At 53.9% G+C, this 22,763-nt stretch overlaps 1 protein-coding gene across 8 annotated transcripts in view; it reads right to left on the bottom strand.

Moving 5' to 3' along the window:
• Nucleotides 1-22,763, bottom strand: part of SEMA5B (semaphorin 5B) — a 118,557-nt gene that overhangs the window by 56,442 nt on the left and 39,352 nt on the right. For 2 of the 8 annotated variants that reach the window (XM_077884611.1, XM_077884613.1), the window contains exons 1-2: nucleotides 12,779-13,261; nucleotides 8,601-8,830 (exon numbers count right to left, since the gene is read on the bottom strand). The exons of 3 other annotated variants lie outside the window; for them this stretch is intronic. The gene's annotated coding sequence lies outside the window, so the exon portion shown is untranslated. Of the gene's footprint in view, nucleotides 1-8,600; nucleotides 8,831-12,778; nucleotides 13,262-22,763 lie in introns of those variants that run through there. 3 more of the 8 variants (XM_077884607.1, XM_077884612.1, XM_077884610.1) reach the window with 2 other exon arrangements.

Below are 22,763 nucleotides of genomic sequence, written 5' to 3'. Positions count from 1 at the left end.
TCTGCCCTCTCTCTCTCTCTGTGTCTCTCATGAATGAATAAATAAAATCTTAAAAAAAAAAAAAGAAATGGACTACTTTGACTAGCTGAGTCACCTTCAGTAAAATACTCCACCACTGACCAACAGTTTGTGCAGTGGGAATTAATAATAATAATAATAATAATAATAATAATAATAATAATAGCTATTTCACAGTGCCCTCTTGAGAAGCCAGTCAGCATGAAATTTCATTGTAAGGACATTTATTAAAATAAGCCTTTACATGTGATTAGTCTTGGAAGAATTATCCCAATAATTATTCACTTTTGAGTGTAATCTTATAGACTTTAGAATACAGAAGAACCTTAGACTTTCCCCTTCCCAACCACCCCACAAATGACCTCTCTATGATCTTCAGAAATACATGAGGAACTTCTTGAGTTTAATTAATGTGGCTTTTCACAAGAGAGAAAGAGGAAAGGACAAATGTGGGGTTGGAATAGCTGTGTAGCAGGTGCTGTTGGCACCCTGCCCAGACCCCCATTCCTGGGCCAGAGTACCCATCCCCCACCCCCCAGCCCCCGCCCCCTTCTTGAGAGGCTGGCCCTGAGCCCAGGGCAGTCTCCTCGTGGAGTTATGTCTGGGAGACTGGGGGGCAACCACGACTGATGCAGAAGCATAAAAGCCCAGTCCCCTGTCCTGGGGTACCAACTTCTGTGGTGTAATTCGTGCCCCAGAGCTCGCAGCAGGACCAGGCAGGCTTCCCTGGAGAGCGCATCTTCATCTCCCATCCTGCTCCCCTCACCCCTCCCAGGTGATTCCCAGGGGCTCTCCCTGTTAACCCCTTGGGCCAGCTCAGGCTCCGCTTCCAGGGAAGCTGTCCTAAAACCGGTCAGTCCTTAAGAGGCTTTGCCGAGGAGGGCTGACAAGGAGCTAGGGGAAGGAGTGAGCTGGGGTCAAGACCAAACTGCACAAACTGGTCTGGGCTCCTAACCCCTCGCCCTGTGTGCAAGACAAAGCGGGGGCAGGGGGGGGGCAGGCCCAGCCCTCAACCCCCTCCAGGCCCCGAACCGAACCAGGAGCAGAGCTGGTGTCTGCACCTCCGTCCTCCAGGCTGCCCTGCTCTCCTCCACACCTGCCTCCCCAGCAAGGAAAGGTGTGAATCCTCTCCAAGGCCTCATGATGTTTTCCTGGAAAACTGTGAATTTAAAAATCAATTGGTCTCCATGTCACCTGATTGCCAGGATGGGCCCCCAGGAATGCTTAGGCTCCTAGACTCACACAGTATTTGGGCAGAAAGAGCCTCGGGGGATAGTGTGCTCCCCTTTGCAGTTTAATTTGGATTATACTCCTGCATCGTGCTCTCCCGCTCATTATAATTGTGATAATTACGGGCTGCTTTAGTCTTCGCTAAGCCATTTACACAGCTGGACAGAATCAGAGATGCATGGATGCTAATCCCCCCCTCCAGGCCCTCTTTTCAGGGCTTGTCTCTCCTGGAGCAATGAACCTGAGTCAGAAGGAACAGTGGACCTGGGGGTGATCTAGCAGTGGGGCGGGGTGGACCGAAAGGACTGGAGGGGTCCAGGCCCCCAGTACTGTCCTTTTTATTTATTTAAAAATACTTTACCTATTTATTTTAGAGACAGAGAGAGAGAGTAGGGTTGGGGGGTGGGGAGAAGCAGGGGGAGGGCAAGCCGACTCCCCACTGAGCACAGATCATGACCCGAGGGGAAAATAAAGAGTTGGACAGTTAACCAACGGAGCCACCCAGGCGCCCTAGTACCTTCCCGGTTAGATTGGAAGAAGGGCAGCTCTTTGCCTCCCAACCCCTCCCCCCCAACACAACCGGAAATATCTTCTTTGCAAGAAAGGGCAGGGGGCAATCGGGTAAATCTGGATCTTCCTTCCGACACTTATCAAGGGCCCTAAGAAATGCCACGGGGCCCCAAATCTTAGGGGCGGACCACGTCTCTTTCTTTGGGGAGCGCCCTCTTTCGAGAATTCCTCGATTTTCCGCTCACTCGTCAATGCTCACATCCGAATCCATTTTCCTCGCCAATGACTCCAACTTGCCAAATTCAATACCTAGTCTTCCGGTGAAAATACATGGTTTCTGTTCTCTGATAATTATAATTATACCTAAGCTTATTGTGTTCTTTATTCCATGACAGTGTGCTAATTGTTTCACAAATGTTATCTCATTTTATCCTCACCGCATGCCTGTAACATTGGCTTTCTGGACCTTTGAGGGATGAGCAAACGAAGAGGTAGGGTCGCTTGTCCAGAGTCACGCAGGGAGTGGCTGAGCCAGGATAGGACCTCAGAGCCCTTTGGTGGCAAAGCCTGTGCTCTTAGCCAGCCTGCTTCCTGTCTCCAGACGGGGCTGCTACAGAGGTGTGTTCCTTCCAGAAGGAAGGTGGGCGCTGGTGGCCCGGCGGGGTCGGGGGGGTCGGGTGCAGAGCAGGGATGCGTCCCGGGTCTCCGCCACACCCCTGTGTCCAAGGTTGAGTCCAGCTCAGTCCCGGTCCCACCACCCAGAGCTTCCTCCCCACCTCCCACTCCATCCCACTCCGTCCCACTCCATCCCACTCCATGCTGGGTTCTGGGTCCATTGTCAGTCATGATGACCTGTTCCAGCCTCAGCCCTGGGAGCTCCAGCTCCAGCTCCACTTGCTCCATCCATCCCCCCTCTCCCCCCTGCACCTCACCACAGCCCCTGGGCCTCCCAGCCTCCCTGGACCCCACCTGCACTTCTACTTCTGGGGCAGGCCAATCCCCACCCCAGGCTGAGCCGTTCGCTGCCCCAGAGCTGCAGCCACCGGCCTTTCTGTCCCTCTGTGGCCCTTCTGTTCCTCTGCGTTAGCCGTCTCTTTCCAGTCACTGCTCATCCCTGGGCCAACAGCGGGGGTGGCACAGAGCAGCCAGGCAGATAATCCAAGGTATGGGGAATGTAAAAATCATCTCTATTTGGCTGTGGAAGGTATTTTTGGACTTACAGTTGAATGTGGGTGTGTGTGATGTGCTGGGAATTCACAACACTTCAAACCAAATCCTGAAGTGAAAGCAGCAGGACCTGGCTGCTGGTTTGGGGAATCAGAGAACAGGCTACCCTGTTCCTATTTCCTGCTGGACCGGGTAGCTCAGCCTCTCGGGACATTCTCCTGACCTCCTGATGTCCAGGATCAGCCAGAGCAGAGCCGCTGCCTCTCCGGTCCCCCGACCCAGGGCCCGGGCTGCAGACTCAGAGGCCGGCTGCCAGGGGCTGGGCAGCCCAGTAAGCGAGGCCAGCTGGTGCAAGGCGGAAGGGAGCAGCAGGGGAGGACTGTACCCCCCTCCGAAGGGCGCAGCCGCTCCTCGGGGCAGCTGCTGCTCAGCTCCAGCTGATGACAGAAGCCAAACAAAACACATCTGTGAAAGAATTTGGCCCCCTGACAGCCGGTTTGCGATCTCCAGCCCAGGGGTTCCCACATTTTAGCATGCCTCAGAACCGCCTGGAGGGCTTGGCAAAAATAGGCTGCTGGGCCCCTTCCCCAGCATTTTTGATTTAGTGGTTCTGAGGTGGGGCGCAAGACTTTGCTTTTCTAGCAAGTTCCCAGGCGCAGCTGAGTCCGGGGCCACACTGGGGGAACCACTGTTCTAGCCTCGGGGTCCTGCTCTAGGCGGCCTGGTACCTCCTTACTTTCTCATGTTTGCTGGCCTTTTGTCAGTAAGCATCAGTCCCAGAAGCAGTCATGTCCTTCAAAGGCTGAAAGTCAGGGGCACCTGGGTGGCTCAGCTGGTCCACAGTCTACCTTTGGCTCCGGTCATGATCCCCGGGTCCTGAGATCGAGTCCTGCATCGGGCTCCCTGCTGAGCTTCTCCCTCTCCTCCCTGCTTGTACTCTCTCTCACCACCTCTGTCTCTCTCACTCAAATAAACAAATGAAATCTTACTTATGCCTTGGGTTCTGGGCCTGGAATCCACATCAGCCCAACTGCTGATGCCCCGTTTCCCAAGCCAACAGGCTCCATTAGGAGAAACAAGGTTCTTCTTTTGCCCTCTTTCTGGGAGATGAGCGGAATGGCCTCGCCTTGTCAGAGGCCCTGCTAAGTCTGTCCACTGGGGCACCTCTCTCAAGAAGGGCTGGATCAAGAGCCAGGAGACCGAGAGAGTTCCACGCGTCCTCCGCCCTCTTCCAAAGGGAAGGACCCACCAACACCTGGTCCTTGGGCACTGCCCAGTGGCTCATCATTCCCAGCAGACAGGATGGGCTGAGTCAGGGTCACCGTGGGACCCTAGGAATGCCATGCCTGAGGGAGCCACTCCTGAACAAGACACCTAAGTCCTTCGGAATACCTCAGAGCACGATGGGGAAACTGTCTGGTTAAAGGCTGTAAACTCCTACGGGCAGGACTCATGTCCTTCTCGCTCCGCTCTGTATCCCCGGCTCCTAATACAATACCTGACATGTAGACCCGAAATTATTTGTTGAATGAGACAATGACTACAAGATGGAACAACAACAACAAAAATACAAATAAATAAATAAATAAATAAATAAATAAATAAATAAACAAACAAATAAAATAAAAGATGGAACAAAGGTAGGGAATCTCTGCTCTTTGCCAGAGGGACTCTAGATAATGTGCCCACTCACGGCTGAAAGTTAGATACTCATAAAGCAGCCGACTTTGAGAAGGAAAATGTGGCAGGTGATAATTCTGCTCAAGGTAACTGATCGGAGATGTTTTCTGAATCCAGTGTGGGCTGCGAAGCAAAGGTATTAACGGGCCTGCTAAGAGCTGACAAGAATAGGGTCATATTCACCTCTGGATCCTCAGCCCCGATGTCTGTTAAATGAATGAATGCAAGGCTCCCATCCCGAATGCCCAATGGGGAAGGTGCTCACACATGGCTGCATGGGTGGCTCCATGCTTCCGCGGAGGAAGCTTCCCCCAGGCTTTCGGGAAGGCAGGTGGGGGGTGGCGACGAGAGTGTGGACTGTGCGTGCCCGGCCTCTCTCCCTGAGCTAGTCAATGGGCACGATCCCAGGCGGGGCCAGGCCAGACACTGTGTGTGAATCACTGGGCACCACCGCCTCCCTTCTCTTTAAAAGAGGGACAATGACATCAACACCAGCAGTAATGACAGCTACGTCATGGACGTGGCATGGAGAGGAAACGCTTGTGAAGGTGGTGGCACCGTGAGTAGAGCGAGTGCTCAACAAATGCCTACTGACCAAATGAATTCATTGATCGGCCCACTGTGGCTGGGTCACTCTCCAGTCTAGACAGGTGGGAGAAGCGGCCCTCGCCTCTCCAGACAGAAAGCTCTTCCAAGGTCTCGTTTGTCTTCCTCCTACAGCAACACACAGCTTCTTACTCTGCTGTGCATGGTGACAGGGACTGGGGTGGCCGTTGGTGAGACCTTTCTACAAGACTAGTTCTTCAGTATTTCCAGGAAACCAGCAGTAACAGACTTTTGGGAGTCACGCACGGATGTTGTGAAGAGTGTGCACTGACTTAACAGATGATGAGTCCCGACCGGTGCAATTCCAAACCACACAGTAACACGTAAGGCTCTGCTGCCCCGTGTGAAGTGTGCCAGCTGTTGTCCCCGCCAGCCAGCACACTCTGGATCTCTCGCCTCCCCCAGCTGTGCATGTGCAAAACTCGGCCTAGACCAGACATCCCCAGAACTGGAATCAAATAAAAGTCATTCGGGGCTTACACACTGCTTTGCACTATCTGTGCTACGGGCTACGGTTTGACTTTATTCAGCTCTCCCTTTAACCCACTAGCTCCACTCAAGCTCTTGGGCTAAGAGGTCCAGCCCTGGGGAGAGAGTTCCCTGGCCGTGGGTGAGAGTGGTTAGGATGCTGGCCTGGGGGCAGGTGAGGTGGCTCCGTGGAAAGGCTGGAGTCAGGGATCACACATACCCCCTCCCCTCTGATGACCCCGTCAGATGCCCCGTGAAGTCTGCAGGCAGGCTGCCATTCCTTCATCCAACAGATGAGAAGTCGGAGGCCTCAAGCCCGAATGGTCAGAGTGTGAAGTTAACCCACGCCTGCCCTCCCCTGCTACACCTTCTCCGGACCTTGGGTACGATTTTCTCCCCAAGTCAAGCCTTGATGGCTCACACTGGATAAGGCTCTGAGCCACCGGAGCCTGGGAGCCTGAAGCCGAGAGCCCCTCCTCACTGATGACAGGTAATTCAGAGTGTCCACATACCTTGATTGGGAAGTCTGGGAGCTAGAAATGACTGAATCACACCATCCCCAGAAAAACAGCTCTTAATATCCTCTTTGGGGAGTGAGCAGGACTGCGACGAGGGCAAGAAAGCGAAACAATTGCTAGTCATCCATCCAGCCCGGATCCCTGGTCTCCCCGACTCTGGCCCGTGTTCAGGTTGCATTTCTGTCCCCTTTCTGCCTGCCCCCAGCTTTTCAGTTAGAGCAGCCAACTGGGCCTGGGTGCTCAGACCCCTGGGGGGAGCCAGCCAAGGAGCTGCCAAGCCCAGGGTGCGCAGGCCGGGCCAGCTCAGCTCCTGAGAGGCAGCCAGCCAACGATGGCACCCAAGCCTCTGTGCTGCAGGCGTGTCTCGTCCCCTACCTGAGGGGGGCAGAGCCTGGCAGGCTGCAGAAGGTGCTGGAACCTGCCCTCCTTTCCTCTTATGGCAAGGAAGGAAGCCAAAGAGTGGAGTGGGGTGGGGTGGAGGGAGGAGGGATGTAATATGGACAGGGAAGGGAACAAAGAAAATTGAACAGCTTGTCTGTTAAGGTCATGAAACAGAGGGAGATTTTTTCCTTTGGTTTATGTTATTGCTCTTACAGTGGTGTTTGTGCAATAAATAAAACAGCAAAAGGATAAGAGGCTGGAGTCCGTGCTCAAGCAGAGTTGGTGGGCTGAAGATTCCCAGGGAGGGCAGACAGTGTGGAGCCCAGCTTGGGGAGGCGGGGGGAGGCGGGAGTGACTCCAGAAGGCTTTCCTCCTGGAGGGCTGAGAGTTCTCTTTACCAGGCTCAGTTCCTGTTGGTCTGGGTCCTGCTCAGATCCCCAAACTTCCAGAACATAACTGTGTCCCACCTCACTGGGCAAGGCCATGGGGTGGCTGGGAGCTGGCTGCCGTTCCCTGTGCACGCCCCATCGGCACCCAGATCCATCTGGCAGCAAATAGTTGGCTGAGGGAAGCTGGGAGAAAAAGCCCAGGGACACCATCCCCCATCTGCTCCCCACACATGCTACACACTTCAGCCCAGGGAGGAAGAAGGCTCACAGGTGGTTGGCTGATGGGGACGAGAGGCTGGGAGAGAGACAGGGCACACAGAGCCCCACTGTCTAGCCCGAGCGAGGAGCCTTTCCAGGAAATGCTTCCATCACCCTCCCTCGCCAGGTGAGCCCCATTTCTCCTGCACAAACAGGGAAGACCCACAAATGGGTCTGAATGAAGGCCAGGTCTGGGGCTACACCACCACCACTTGATATGTGGACATGCACATGTGTGCACATGTGTGCACACTCAACTGTGGGCATGCCTGTGCGGGCGCGCGCACACACACACACACACACACGCCTACAAGGCTTCTCCTGCAAGGACAACCACAGCCTCCTCAATGCTGCCCCAGCCCCAGGCATCTAAGAGGCAGGTCCTTCTAGCTTGGGGCTCTTGAGGGGGGATGGGGGTGGGGCAGGGCACACGCTCAAAGAGCTCTCAGGTGGACAGTGTCCAGGAGGTGAGCAAGCCTTGGACTTGGTGGAGGGCAGAACAGAGAGCTGCAGCCCTGGGCCAGGGGATGGGAGGGGAGGAGGGGGGCTCTTTAAGAGAAGTACAGTGAGCTCTTTCTGACCTGGTATAAAAGCAGCCCTTCTTAGGGACAGAAAAGATGGTCAAGATCTGACAAAGCTCTTCCAGTGCTTAATGAATGTCCCTCTTTAAACCTGGTCATTGGTGCCAAAGTCCCTAAGCTCTGCATTCATGGAGCCCAGTTATAATAAGAATAACAGCTAACAGGCTTACCATTTGCAGGCATTTTTTAATGACTTTATCTATTACTCACCCTGCAGGTCCTGCCCCCACCCCCATCTCCTTTCCAGTAATGGAACTGCCTGGGTATAGAGAGGCCATGGTAGGGGCCTGCTGGAGGAACACCTGAAATGCAGGAATTCTGGAGAACGTGCCTGGAAGTGCCCCCTGCTCAGGCCCAAGGACAGCAGGGACGTAGAAGGGGGTAGGGAGCAACGTTGTGTTCCTTCTAGAAGCCTTAGTTGAGTGCCTACAGGTGTGGTCTGCCGGCAGCTGTGGGGAGCCCTGGACAAGGAGGGACAGAGAGTGGGCGCTGGGCCCGGGGCAGGGTGGGGGGAGGCACAGCTGAGCGTCCGCTTGCCAGGAGAGCAGCGCTGCCGGCTGGTGGCGGGGGACAGGGGTGGCCGCTTCTCTCCCAGCTCAGGCCTCAGCAGGCAAGCGCAAGGAGCTCTGAGAGGGGCCCTGATGCCTCTCGGGGGAGGGGAGGACCAAGGCACGGAGCTGCTGGCCTCCCCCCGCCCCCGCTTGCCTTTGCGTGAGCACCCACACAAAGCACGTGGCCCCAGGTTCAAACCCCAACCTGGGCATCCCTTTACCCCTCCGAGTGGGTGTCCTCACCTGTGTTAGACCAAGCAGGGCAGCTGTGAAGACTAGACAGTAATGTCTGCGAGAGCCCAGAGCACTGGCTGCCACCTAGAAGGCACTCGGTCGATGCCAGCCGTTACTTGCTCATCATCATCAGTGTTGCGACTATGCGGACCCCGCACATCACGCAGTAGCCTCCGGAGGACGCTGCCCACCTTCCATCTCTCCTCTCCGACCTGCTCCACAGGGCTGCCAGGGCAAATCTACGGCGATGATGTGGCACATCGTTTTGCTGCTAATAGACCTTCCCCAGCTTCCCACTGCCAACACGATCAAATCCAAACCCTCTTTCCATCTGGCACGAGCTACCCTCCTGCCTCCTCTCTGGCCATTCCCTCTGCATCCCCACCTCCCTCAGTTCATCCCCAGGCACTTGCCCCCCCCGCCCCCTTATCTTTGCTTCTACTCTTCCCTCCATGCAGAACACACTCTCCTCCAGGGGAAACCTCCCCACATTTCGGGGCTCACGCGAGGCCCGTTCCGACCTGCACCCAGGTACCGGCTTCCTCCGCTGACAGATGCAGAGTGTGGCTTACGGGACTCAGAGCACTGATCCGCCCTGGTATGTGTGGTGGGGGCTTCTCCAAGTGTGGTCCCTGCACTAGCAACATCCGCACACACCCCAGGAACTTCTAAGACATGCAAATTCTCAGCCCCTACCCCAGACCTACTAGATTAGAACATCTGGAGACCAGGCCTGGTAATTTGTTTTAACCAAGCCTCCACACTCGGATGCACTCTCAGTCGGGGAACCACTGACACCTGTACCCTGCAAGTGGTGCCTGGTGCACAGTGAGGAGTGATGGGTTAGCCCAGATCACCTGGGCAGCATTGAAAAGACACTGCTGCCCGGGCCTCACCTGCATGGATTCTGATTTAATTGCGCCGGGGCAGGACCTATGCATCCAGGGTGCTTTTCCTCCCAACCTTGTATGAATACTTCCAAACACACCAAACAGTTAAAAGATTGTACAGTGAACACCTGTATACCCACCACCTAGCTTCCACCATCGATGTTTTGCCGTATTTGCTTTATCACATATCTATCCATCATCCCCCTACCCATGCATCCATCCATTTTATTTTTTGACGCATTTCAAAGCAGGTTGCAGACATCGTACACGTCACCCAGACACAGGGGAGTGATTTAAAATCCCTCCAGGTGGTTCCACTGTGCAGCCAGGGCTGCTCTGATCTCAGTTGGGAACCCCTGACAGCCTCCTACCCCCAGTGCCCACTGTGAAATGGGGATAATGGCGAGGATGTCGGCTCCGGTTCCCCCTCGTTTGCAAGGATGGAATGAGATCACATCAGAAAAAGCCCTTTGTAAAGGGAATACAATTAACAAGAACCAATTGCTGACTCTGGGCTCGAGAGAAAAGTGTGCAGAGCTGTCACAGGGTTGCCAGATGAAGCACAGTGTGCCCACTGAGGTCTACATTGCAGATGAATTATTTTAGTATAAGTATGTCCCAAATATTGCATGAGACACACTTATACTAAAATGTGTCTCATTGCCTTTCTGAAACTCAGATTTCGTTGGGCACCCTGGATTTCCATTTGCCGAATCCGGCAATAAGATATAAGCCCTGTCCTGTGGAAGGCAGCAGGGTCAGGACCCTCCACCCAGAGAAGAGTCAGGGCCGGGCCACAGCGACTCCTGCTCTGCTTGGCCAGGCTCTCTGGCGCTTTAGAGCACGTGCCTGCAAAGCCAAGACTGGTGGGCAGAGGCAGCCAGGGTCGGCGTTAAGCTGACATCTGCCCAGGTACGACTGTGACGTGATGACCAGGGTCTTACATACAGCCAGCCAGTGCATTACGCAGGCCTTCAACTGATTGGACCAGGCCCACCCACATTACAGAGAGTAATCTGCTTTATTCAAGGTCCGCCAATTTAAATCTTAATCTCATCCCAAAATATCCTCACAGAAACATCCAGAATAATTTTTGAACAAATATCTGGGCACTGTGGCTCAGCCACGTTGGCACAAAATTTACCATCACAGCCAACAAGTCTCAAACGTTAGGGCACAAAAGTATCACTTGGGGAAACTGATTTAAATGCAGACCCCCCCAGGCTCCACCCACTGTTTCTGATGCATTCGGTCTGGCATAGTGCCCAGGAGCCAGCATTTTAACCGTCATTCCAGATGGTTCCAATCCAGAAGCTCCATGGACCCACTTTGGGAAGCACTACAGTTTGAGCTCAATAAATACTTGCCAACTCAAGGAATGCTGGAGGCAACAGTGTGGGCAGGAAGATGTCCAAGCCAGGGCCAGGTCACCTCTGCGAGACCGTGTCTTGGGGGCTCTGGGGTGGAGGCAGTGATGGCAGACAGGGAGCCGGCCAGCTTGTCCTGACCCAGGTGGGGACCCACAGCAGCGTGTGGGGACAGACGCGGGGGACAGAGGGCAAGCCTTGCACCTACAGCAGCCCTCGCGCTGACCTGAGGGGTGAACCCCACAAGCTCCCCTCACCCTGCTCGGACCCCAGAATGCCCCGGTCTCTCCAGTGTGAGTCCGTGTACGTGCCCAGCCTCTCATGAGCCGATGAGATCATGGCTCAGGAATCTGTGTGCAGTCGGTTGCCCCTGAAAAGAACCACTCACTCAGCTGGGGAAGTGAGCAGCTGAAGGCGCACAGGCCAGCGGGGGAGGCAGGGCGCCGGGCTGCAGGATGGGGCTGCAGGATGGGGCCGCAGGATGGGGCCGCAGGATGGGGCTGCAGGACGGGGCTGCAGGATGGGGCCGCAGGATGGGGCTGCAGGATCGCAGCGTCCCAGTGCCAGCCAGCCGGCAGGCTTCCCTTCCTGCAGAAAGGAGGAAAATCGATCCAGGACAGTAGAAGCCCATTATAACACAGCTTGTTTTGTAATGGACTCCCATAAACCACGGGTCACAGTGATGTCCCTGCAAACCTCACAGCTAAATAGGAAACCGCCGGGGAGCGGAGGGGGGCAGGCAGACAGAGACGCTCGGTGCTTGATCGGCCTGTGTCCCAGCTTCGCGGAGCAACGGGACTTAGAGGAATGGTGGCCTCGGCCCCACGGACCACTGTGCAGCTCTGCGGGGATACGGAGGAAGGCCAGGGGCTCCTTTCTGGAAGATTAATTCGCTCTCGGCACTCCCCAGAGTGTGGGGGGTACTCCAAACACCCACGATCAGCTCAACCAGGCCAAGGGTGGGGGAGGGAAGAGGGCAGGAGGGGAGGCCGGGCCCCTGGGCACCTGTCACCATGTCCCGCAGCTCCGGGCTGCTCTGAGTCTGCCCCTTTCCCGTGATCTCCAAGCCCCCACGCTCCCTCACCCCCAGTCATCCTGCCCACGTGCTTTTGACGTCTCCAGCTTGTCCTGCGGTCGCAGAGTGGCTAGGAGTGGCGGTTCAGAGGGAGGTGTGGGATGCAAGGGACGCCTCGAAAAGAAAGGACAACGCGCTGGGGCTCTACAGACTGGAACAGGAATAAAATATCAGTGGGGGGATCCCTGGGTGGCGCAGCGGTTTGGCGCCTGCCTTTGGCCCAGGGCGCGATCCTGGAGACCCGGGATCGAATCCCACGTCAGGCTCCCAGTGCATGGAGCCTGCTTCTCCCTCTGCCTGTGTCTCTGCCTCTCTCTCTCTCTCTGTGTGACTATCATAAATAAATTTAAAAAAAAATTAAAAAAAAAATCAGTGGGACAGGAGGTGGGGTTGGGGTCAAAATCTTCAAGTCTCTGAAAGACTATCACCTGCAGGGGGTGACCAGAGACAGCCGTCGCTCTGAGGACAAAACAAGGCAACGAGGGTGTCAGAAAAACCAGACCCAACTCCCAGAGAGCCCTCGGGGGCGTCCGCAGGAGCTGCCCGGCCACCGGCCACAGCCCCCGCAGCCCCTGACCACCCATCGTGGCTTGTCATCCACGAGCATGACCGCGCTCTCCCGGGTGCACGCTGGACTTAGCTTGTGCCACCTCTGGGGGCCACGGGTCCCGTCTACGCCTACCACCTGCCGCGTACGTAGCGCGCACTCAGGCTGCAGCCTTCGGCCAGCTCTTCGTTGTGACTGGGGGGGCTTGGCGATCGCAGCGTTAATAAGGAGAGGCCGTGCACAGTGGAGGAGGCCCCCACCTCCTGGTTTCCTTCCTGTCCTGGGGTCCCCGGTAGACTTAGTCTCACCTCGAGAGGACAATCCCTTCAAGACGGAGCGACAGGCTACGTGTCCAGTTTTGCCGAGGTCGGAACCGAACGCCGGCTGTTTCCAGCACCCTCACTGTAATGTCTGGCCGTCTGGCTGGTCTTTTTGTCCAAAGCAGCACATTAGTCCAAAGCCTTGAGCAGAATGTTTCCAACAACTTCTTAGATTGGCTGGGCCGTGTCAGACCACTGGCAACTCCCAATCGTGGACAGGGCTTTACTTATTTTCCCTAAATGTATGGCCTTACACGTTTACACGTGGGCAAAGTGAAACTGACCCTGTTTGGGGCCGTACACACCAGCTGATCTAAGATCTCATCACTTGGAAGCTTTTCATGTCATCTACATTTCCTATGAGAATCTCTGCCTTTGGCTTCCCCCATGAGAAAAAGTATCATTTCCTTCTGTTCTGTTAGGCCAGTCTCTGACTCATGCGTGACACAAATCCCTCCTGTCCCAGAATGACTTATTGTGGTGTGGAGCCGAAGGACTCAACGAAGGTCTGTCTCCAGAGGTGTGGGATGCTGGGCAGGGCAGTGGAGGATGCGATCCCGCCTTCTCTGGAGAGCTTCAAGGCCAGGGCAAGGCTGAGCATTCTAGAGAGCAGGGCTCTTCCCAGGGGCAGGGCAATGGCTCAGATTATTATAGTTTTTGTTTTTATCATGGTGAAACACACATAACACAAATTTACCATTTTAACCATTTTTCAGTGTTTAGTGGCATTAAGTACGTTCACATTGCTCCCATCACCACCATCCATCTCCAGAACTTTCTTCATCTTCTCTCTTTTTTTATTTTTATTTTTTATTTTTTTTCATCTTCTCTAACTGAAAGTCTGTACCCATGAAACACGGACTCCTCATTCCCTCCTCTCTCACAGCCCCTAGTAACCATCATTCTACCCTCTGTCTCCATGAATTTAACTACCCTAGGAACCTCATGTAAGTGGAATCATGGAGTATTTGGCCTTTTGTAACTGGCTTATTTCACTTAGTATAACATCCTCAAGATTTATCCATGCTAAAAAAAAAAAAAAAAAAAAAAAAAGATTTATCCATGCTGTAGCAGGTCTCACCAAAAAACAAAAACAAAAACAATTTGTTTTAAAGGAAGCTCTATGCCCAACGTGAGGCTGAAACTCCTGACCCAAGATCAAGAGTCACGTGCTCTACTGACTGAGCTAGCCAGGTGCCCCCTCACCAAAATATTTTTAAAGCATGTCAGCAGGTGGCCCTTTGGGGGCATGGTGAAGTAGGGATGGGCCCAATTAGCAGAGTGGGACCCATAAATATGGCATGAACACATACTGGGGTCCCGCAGGACCAATACACACGTGCTTGCACACTCTCTTCCATGTGACTTCCACAAATCCCAGAGGGCTGCCCCCCTGCCCTTTGGGAGCTGTTCTCAGACCTCCTTGTGCATTACAGACGTGTGAAGAGCTGGTCACGGTGCTGGTCCCACGCCCCGCAGGGGTTCCTACGAGACAGGGTACAGCAGGTGATGCTGAGGCAGGGGACCAGGCACCGCACTTTGGGAGACCTACAGTCATGGAAACTGCTCCATGTGCAACGAAAGGACTTCGCCCCAGCCTGAGCTCCCGTGTAAACAGTTGGCAGTGGGTGGCTTCTTGTGAAAACCGACAGGCGAGGGCTCTGTCGAGAGATGAGGTCACATCACCCTGTTTGGGAGGGCGGGCCAGTCAGCTCTAACTCGCCACACCCATTCCAGGGGAGGTTCCCATCCTCTCTACTCCAGTAACCCCTGGACAGCACCTGCCAATGGCAAGGCAGTGCTCCAGGGCTTCCGCGGGGAGGACAGACTAATCAAGAAGCTCCGGGGTGTCTGGGTGGAATGAGACACGAAAACTGAGGCTGTCACACAGGTAAAGCTTGACGTGAGCCGTAAGAGAGGCACATCAGCCCCTGGTTTTCTGAGCAGAGAGAGAGAGAGAGAGAGCGAGAGAAAGAGCATTCTTGGAGTAGGGACAGTTCCTCAGAAGAGGTGGCACTTGGGGTCAACAGAACCGCGCTAGCAGATACAGAAGAGGCAGGAGCTGAGGTGTGGCTTTGGGAGTCAGCCAGGATCCAGTGTGATATGGATGAAGGGAAAGACTCGGAGTCAGGATTCTGGGTACAATTCCAAGTGCTTTGCATTTAGCCACATGACTGTGGCAAGTCACCAGGCCCCGTAGCCGTTGTTCCTAATGTCAGGAGCACGGCTGGGAGGATGGGAGAGGAGGCTGGGACCAGGCTACAGAGGCCCTTGAGTGCACTTAATTCAGGGAGAAGCTGGGAGCCATTCAATGCTCTGGAGCGGAGACTCATACTCCTTTTATTTTACGATGGGCTTGGTGAGGGGGTGGGGGGATGGGGGTGTCCCTCTTGGCCAGTGCCCTCCCGTGAGGCTGGCCTGGTTAGCCTAACACTTCCATTCTTTTCTCCATTTCCCACCTCGGGAATTCCCTCCAATGAGTGCATAATCCCTGGAAGAAGGTTTCCTCTGGCTTCTGGGAGGATTTACAGCCCCCTCCCAGCACCCGTTCACAAAATCATGAAATGTGAACTCTAAATAATTTATAAACATGTTAAATAAGACTGGTTCTAGCCTTGATCCCTGGGGAGCTCGCTGTTAATACTTCCCTCATTTAACATCAGCCGGAGCCAGACATCATTAGGAAGGGAAATCTCCTCTCTCTCTTTTAAAAATCATGTAGCTTAAATGGTTTGGGATTATTTGCTGCTTTGAATCATTCTTGCCACTGCTCCCTCCCATTACGGGGATAATTAAGAATTGACTATGGTTGGCAAAAAGCATTCGACAGCCAACTTTTCATTTGGTTTTTCAAGTGCCCCCACCATCCCCGCCCGCCCCCCCCCCCCAGTCCTCTTTTTCTTATCCCTGCAGCCCCGGTCCCCCAGTCCCCGGTGCTCCCCCCACTCAGGTCTGCTGCCTGTAAACACACTTGGGGCCCCATGGAAACCACACACTGAATGGAGGGAAAGCAGAGAGGCCATTCACTTTCCTCTTATTCCACTGCCCTATTTCCTCCGGCACCTTGCCTGGTGTCCCTTGGGCCTGGGGCCAGAATGTGTTTGTTAGGCTGCCCTGGTCACCCGGGAATGGGGTGGGCTCAGATCCCAGGCCTGTCCCCCAGCTGGTCATTCTTTCTTTCAAGAGTCACTCTCTCTCTGATGGCTAAGGCAGGATTAGAGGCTTCAGGAGGAAGAGCATGCCTCTGATCACAGAAGAAGGGGTCACGACATCAGGCGACCTCCAAGACCAGCCAGTCAAGGCGCCAGTGGGATGAAGTCCCACCTGTCTCCACCCCCCCACCCCCCACCAAACCTCCTCAACAGCCTGCTGGTCAGAAAAGGCAAGGGATACCCAGCCAGCCTCAGCCTTCGAGGGCAGCCCCAGGACTGGGGTGATGTCTATTTCCCTGTCCCCGACCAGAACCACTTCTCAGTCACTGCATGGAATTTTCTTTCTCTTTCTAGCTCTGTGTCACTGATTTCCAGTATTCTAAATTCTTTACCCAGTCTGACTTTAATCTTTTCTGCTGTGGGTTCAATGAATTATGGGTTGTTCTGGGTTCAGGAAGCTGAGGCCTCACCTCTTTCGTATAATAAATCATCACGGAAACAAAAGCAAACCATAAAGACACACAGGTAGCCAAGCTACCTTTCCGGGGAGATTGAGATTGGAATGCAGAGAAGCTTCTGGAGTGGTTGCCAGTGTTCTCTTTCTCCACCCGGGTGGTGGTGTAAGGCACTAACTTGAATATAACCCATTACTAAAACATCTATGTTGTGGTTTTCTATATTTGTTTTATAATATCTCAATTAAAGAAGTTAAAAGGAAGGGGCATCTGGGTGGCTTGGTGGTTCAAAGTCTACCTTTGGCTCAGGTCATGATCCCAAGGTCCTGGGATCGAGTTCCACATAGGGCTCCCCGCAGGGACCCTGCTTCTCCCTCTGCCTGTGTCTCTGCCTCTCTCTGTGTCTTTCACGAGCAAATAAATAAAATCTTTTAAAAAACAAAGTTAAAAGGAAAAAAATAAATCATCATAGTGTTAAAAATAATCAGTCACTTGAGTCATCATGCAGGCCCCCTCCCTATGAGCTCTTCTTTGGGGTAAAAAAACCCCAACTTCTTTTTTTTTTTAAAGATTTTATTTATTTATTCATGAGAGACAGAGAGAGAGAGAGAGAGAGAAAGACACAGGCAGAGGGAGAAGCAGGCTCCATGCAGGGAGCCCGAGTGGGACTCGATCCAGGGTCTCCAGGATCACACCCCGGGCCAAAGGCAGCGCTAAACCGCTGAGCCACCCAGGCTGCCCCAAACCCCCCAACTTCTTTAGCATCTCCTCCAAGTTTCAGAACCCCTGAACCAGATGATTAACCAAATCCTGTGACATTTGTCTCAAGGGAACCCTTCGGGCGAGGTGTTGCTGGCCTATTTAAAAGGACAGAGAGCAGACATTTCCCTGAATGTCCAAAACAGGTTGTCGGACTGTTGTGTGCTGGCTCACTAATAAATATCTACGGAGAGAGAGAATGTGGCCCGACACCGCCTTTCATGGCACCCTGGTAGTGAGGTGTGATGGGAGCCCACAGCCCTCACTTCCCCTTCCAGGTTGGGGGGACTCAAGTTTACCAAAAAGAACCCAAGAAAGACTCCATTCATCTCAGCCCAGCATCTAGTAACTGCTCAATAAACAGTAGCTATTGTGATTCCCCCCATTACCACGGCTGTGAAAAAGAGGGGAGGGGCATGACATGGGATATGAAGGAAAAATGGAAAGGAGGACAGAGAAACAAGGGCAGGTCACCCTCAGGATTTGGCCTTAGAAAGACATTAATTCATCAGCCTCGTAAGTGGTCCTGCTATGAAGAGGGATAAATAAATAAACAGCTGGCAAGGCTAACAGAAGCCCCCTTTACCATCCTACAGTGTTCTGCTTCACATGGTCGGCCCGGCCCATGATTCTCCAACTACCCTTCCCCCCTCCCTTCTCATTGGCTGCTTCCCCCAAGAGGCCCCCATAGGCTCATCCTCCAGATATTGGAAGCAGCAGATGCTCAGTGTGGGCTCTCGTCTCCGGTCGGGTCGGCCCGTAACCTCCCCACACCCACAGCTAACATCCTCACTCCCAACCTGGCCGGGGACAGGATCATTGTCAGGAGGGTGTCTGTGTCTGCCACGAAAGTCCTCTCTCTTTGTCACTTGTCTATTGGGACTGCCAATCTGTCCATGTCTTTTTCTTTTTTTTTTTCCTCTCTCTCTCTTTTTTTTAAGGTTTTTATCTATTTATTTGAGAGAGAGAGAGAGAGAGAGAGAGAGAGAGAGCACGAGTAGGGGGAGGGGCAGAGGGAGAGGGAGAAGTCGGCTCCCCACTGAGCAGGGAACCCGATGTGGGGGCTGGAACCCGGGGACCCTGGGATCATGACCTGAGCTGAAGGCAGATGCTTAACCGACTGAGCCACCAAGGTGCCCCCCCGTCCATATATCTTTATGTCCATTTGTGGTCTTCAGTTTGGGCCCGTGTCTTCATCCCTTTGCTCTCTCCCTCTCTGACTCTCTTGGGCTCCCCTGCTTGAACCAAAAGCCACGATAGAATTCTGAACGCATCCTAAATGTTTTTCTTTAAGAATAAATGACAAAGGTAGAAGCAGAGGAGGAAAGAGGAAGGTAGATATCATTCTAAATTTGCGCAGCACAGGAGATTCCCCAGGGACAAGACTGAAAATGCGAAGGCCTAGAAGAAACACATAAGGGGAAAAAAATAATCGCCCCTTCAGTTTAGTCCCAAGGACTTCTTTGAAACAGATGATTTCAAATATATTTCTGTATTCTAAAACTTTTTCAGAATGAATAAAGTGTGGAGGGTGGAGTGTTTTTACATTTCCAAACTGTCTCTACAAATCGTGCAGTAAGATTTTACGTTAAACGAACTGCATCAATCTTTTTGTCCGTATATAATGATGCACCTTGTTTGACATTCCTTTTTAAATGACCTCCAGAAAAATCAATTGTTCCTGGGAATCCAAGTACATTTCCACTTCTAAGTACAGGGGAAAGTAAAATAAATTACTCTAATCAAGTATGGTAAAAATTTTGTCCTCAGCAACTCAAATTGTTGTGAAAGCCCTGGGTCTAGGATTCAGAGGCAGATCCGTGGGGAAGGGAACAGCCACCGTGATAAGGGCCTACCGGAGGAGACAGAAAAACACGGGGTCAGAGGCTCAGGGTTGCAGACCGTAGGTGACATGGGGGGCTTGGGTTCAGGGAAAGCTGGGGGAGGAGGGTCCCAAGCAAATCCCCCCAACAGGCTGGCCATGCCACCCTATGGCTCCAATCTGCCCCCAAGTCTCTTACTGCACATGACGGACATGCAGCCATACTTGGAGAAACAGGGTGCAAATCAAGAGATGAATTAACATGTGAAAAAGGAGAGCCACTTATTTCAATCAAGGCAAATCTTCAGTTTTGAAGACCGGGGAGACCATAAAAGGCAACGCTGGAAGAATCAAGAATGACTCAAGGTGAGGGCTCAGAGGATTGGGCTGCTTGGAGAACGCTCCGTGGAGCAAATTGTGTCCAGTGAGATTGGAAGGTCTCCCTCTTCTTTCTTTCCACAATTCCCTTCCTGAAAATAAGTGCTTTTCTGTTTCTCCCAGCAGCAAGTCCAGAAAACATAATACTGTCCTTTGTCTTCTTCTAAGTGTATTGTAGATGGAGTCTTCTGTTCAAGGTTTTACTATTTCTTAGAAAAAAAAAAATGATCAGAAGAGGAGAGAGATGCCAGGCTTCTGAAAGGGCTGGTGCCTTTACCATGGGAAATTTGGAATTACCAGCAGAATAAAGTGTAGCAATTTGACACACCCAACAAGCTGATTTTATTTTTTTAAATCGATTATATACAACCATTTTTGATGTTTCAAAACAAAGGCAATTAGAATTTGTGAAAATCACCGAAAGGAAGTTTTGTAGGCATGTGCATTTTTTTCTGAATATTTGAAAAAAACATACAATCTCTTCCCCCACCCATGGTTCCCAAATTTCTGAGAAAGTTTACATCCATCCAAAATAAGACACTCCTGGTGCTTCCGGCCGCCCCCCCTCCCCCCAAAGCAGAAGGAGAGGCAGGAGGCTCAGATGAGGCACTGGGAGGTGAGGCCTGGGAGGTGAGGCCGGCTCCAGACCCAAGTGTGCACGCGTGTGTGTCTGTGTATGTCAGTCCTTGGCCCTCCGGGTGCAAAGGGTGGACAGAAGGGAGACAAGGGACACCGACATACACACACACACACACACACACACACACACACACACACACACGGGGCATCCACTCAACCAGGAAAACCCTCTCAGCTGAGGTTAACCCCCATAACCCTGCATTCGCTGGCCCTCTTCAAAGGAGCTTTGGAATTCCTCCCCCAACTTTGCTGCACTTTCCATGAGAATGGGGATGTTCCTGCATAAAACATGAGTCTGGGAGGGCTGGAGCTGCAGGCTTGGGGAGCCCTGGGGAGTCGGGGGGAGCGGGCAGGGAGAACAGAGCAGTGGGGGAAGGGAAGGGAGGCTGTTTTCTCAGGCTGCATTTCTTGCAGGCTCCTTGGAGACCGGAGAAAGGCCGGGAAAGGTCTCAGCTGGGGCCCGGCCGGCACAGAACCCGTGCAAAGTGGGATGCTGAGCGTGACCCGGCGGAGCCCGAGCAGCGGGGCTGGGGACCTCCGGGAGCCCGGAGCCAGCTGCGGGCACCGAGGAGGGAGAGAGGCTTCGCGCGGGGAGGGCGAGGGCCCTTATCAGAGGCTGCAGGCGACCCCCGGGCCCCCTGGGCTGCTGGGGGGGGGCAGGGACACAGCTTCTATTTCTTGTGGTATCATCCCAGGCCCAGGCTGCGGCAGGCGCTTCCACGCGGGGCACTTCCACGCGGGGCTGTGCAGGCCCGCAGGTGGCCCGCAGGACTCCTAGCCTGTCATCAGCCCCCAGCCCGTAGGACTTGGGGGGCTGCGAGGTCTTCTCACCGGCGAACCGGTTATTAGTATTGCTTGGATCAACTCAGCAACGGGCCAGATGCCAGCAGCCGAGAGAGAGATGTTAGGGCACTCTGCTCCTCGGAGGAGTCACCGGGCAGGGCTGCGCCCCGCTGGGGGGGCTGGAGGGGCCGGGGAGAGGGGGCTGGGGGAGAGGGTCTGGGCTGTGGGGGGAGAGGGTGGGGCTGGGCAGGAGTAGGGGAGAGGGTCTGGGAGTAGGGGAGAGGGTCTGGGCTGTGGAGAGGAGAGGATGGGGCTGGAGAGGGAGGGGGCCTGTAGCAGGGAGAAGGTCAGAGCTGTGGGGGCTGGGGGAGAGGGTCAAGGGAGCGTGGCTCGCCTGGAAGGGCTCCTCCCTAGAGACACTGCGGATGGGGATGCCCGCGTGGCGCTGCGGTTGAGCATCTGCCTTCAGCTCAGGGCGTGTCCCCGGGGTCCCGGGATCGAGTCCCACACCGGGCTCCCTGCATGGAGCCTGCTTCTCCCTCTGCCTGTGTCTCTTATGAATAAATAAATAAAACCTTTAAAAAACAATAAAAGACACTGGGAAAGGAAACCACCGTAAGTCCTCTCTGGAGAAACGTAGGGCATAAACAGTGGGCTTTATTTCCCTCGATCTGGTGCGTTTAATTTTGAGAATTCCATGCCGCCCTCACGATAGTAATGTGGCCACTGGGTTTTTGCAAGTCACCAGTTACTGCAGGGTGGGAAATGACGGGCTCAGCCATAGCACCGCAGTTGGAAAGAGGCCCAAAGCGTTCCAGGGCTGTGGTCCTCCGACGTGAGCTGCATCAGCGTCACCCGGAGGGCTCGTCAGACACAGGGTGCTGGACCCCAACCCTGGCGTTCCGATTCGGTGGTCGGGGTGGAGGGGGGAATTGCCTGAGAATCTGCATTCCTAACAAGCGCTCCAGTGCTGCTGCTGCTGGTCTGAGGACCACACAACGAAGACCCCTGTTCTATCTAGAACACCCCTTCATTTTCCATATGAGGAAGAAGCACTGGGGTTCACCAGTAGAACCAGGTGCTAAGAGCCCCCTTCCCTAAGCCCTGCCCCCAGTGGAACAGGAGAATGTGGAGGGGAGCTAAGGAGAGCAAAGGCACCAGCACGGTTAAAATCCAATACACCCCCTCTCTGTCCGCCACGTGTTCAGGTGGGGTCTACAGGGACACCAGCCACGTGGGTCCCACTGGAGGGTCTGGATGGACAACTGGGGAGGAAGGGACGGTCCCAAAGCTGAGCATGCAGACAGCCGCAGGAGGAGGAAGGGCAGGGAGGGAGCAAACAGATTGTGGAAAGCAATTAACCGAGAGCAGAGAATCGAGGGGCACGGAGGAGCCTCCTGCCAGCCCTGGGGGGCAGAGATTAACAAGCCCCGTTAGGACTTGGCAGTTTGGGAACGGCTCCACTCCTTCCAGCTGTGACTTGACCCCACATCTCAGTTATCTCCCCAAAGCCTTGAGGTGGGTCCTGGAAAGCTCTGCTGGGAGAAGAGCCAAAAACCCAATTAATCTGGACTTCAAATGGGCTCCCACAGCTGTGTGAGGGTCACCATGTCTCGGCCTCCATCCTCCCCCGGGCTGTGAGCTCCGTGAAGCCGGAGATGGTGTCACCTGGCGCAAGGCTGGCAAGCCCTCCGTTAAAAAGTTGGATAAAGGCAGGGACGCCGTGATGAATGTAGCCTCCTGCTCCCCAAGAAGTGGGCTCGGCCCTCAGTATACTGCCTCAAGAGGAGCCACATCTGCTTAAGTTTCGGGGTAACTCCCAGGTTGGGGCGGCCAGCAGGGTTCCTGTTGCCCGCTGGCATTGCATGTGCAGAAGTCCCTTTCCAAATGCCCTCTCCACACCTCTCTCTCCTTGCTCACTATGGGAAAAAATATTTTTGCATCTGAGCAGCACATCGCACATGTAGAGTCTGAGAGTCTGACCA

Source organism: Canis aureus, chromosome 35, assembly GCF_053574225.1.
Source record: "Canis aureus isolate CA01 chromosome 35, VMU_Caureus_v.1.0, whole genome shotgun sequence".
Taxonomy (NCBI): domain Eukaryota; kingdom Metazoa; phylum Chordata; class Mammalia; order Carnivora; family Canidae; genus Canis; species Canis aureus.
Note: the sequence above shows the minus strand (reverse complement) of the source record. Positions and strands in the feature narration are given on the sequence as shown.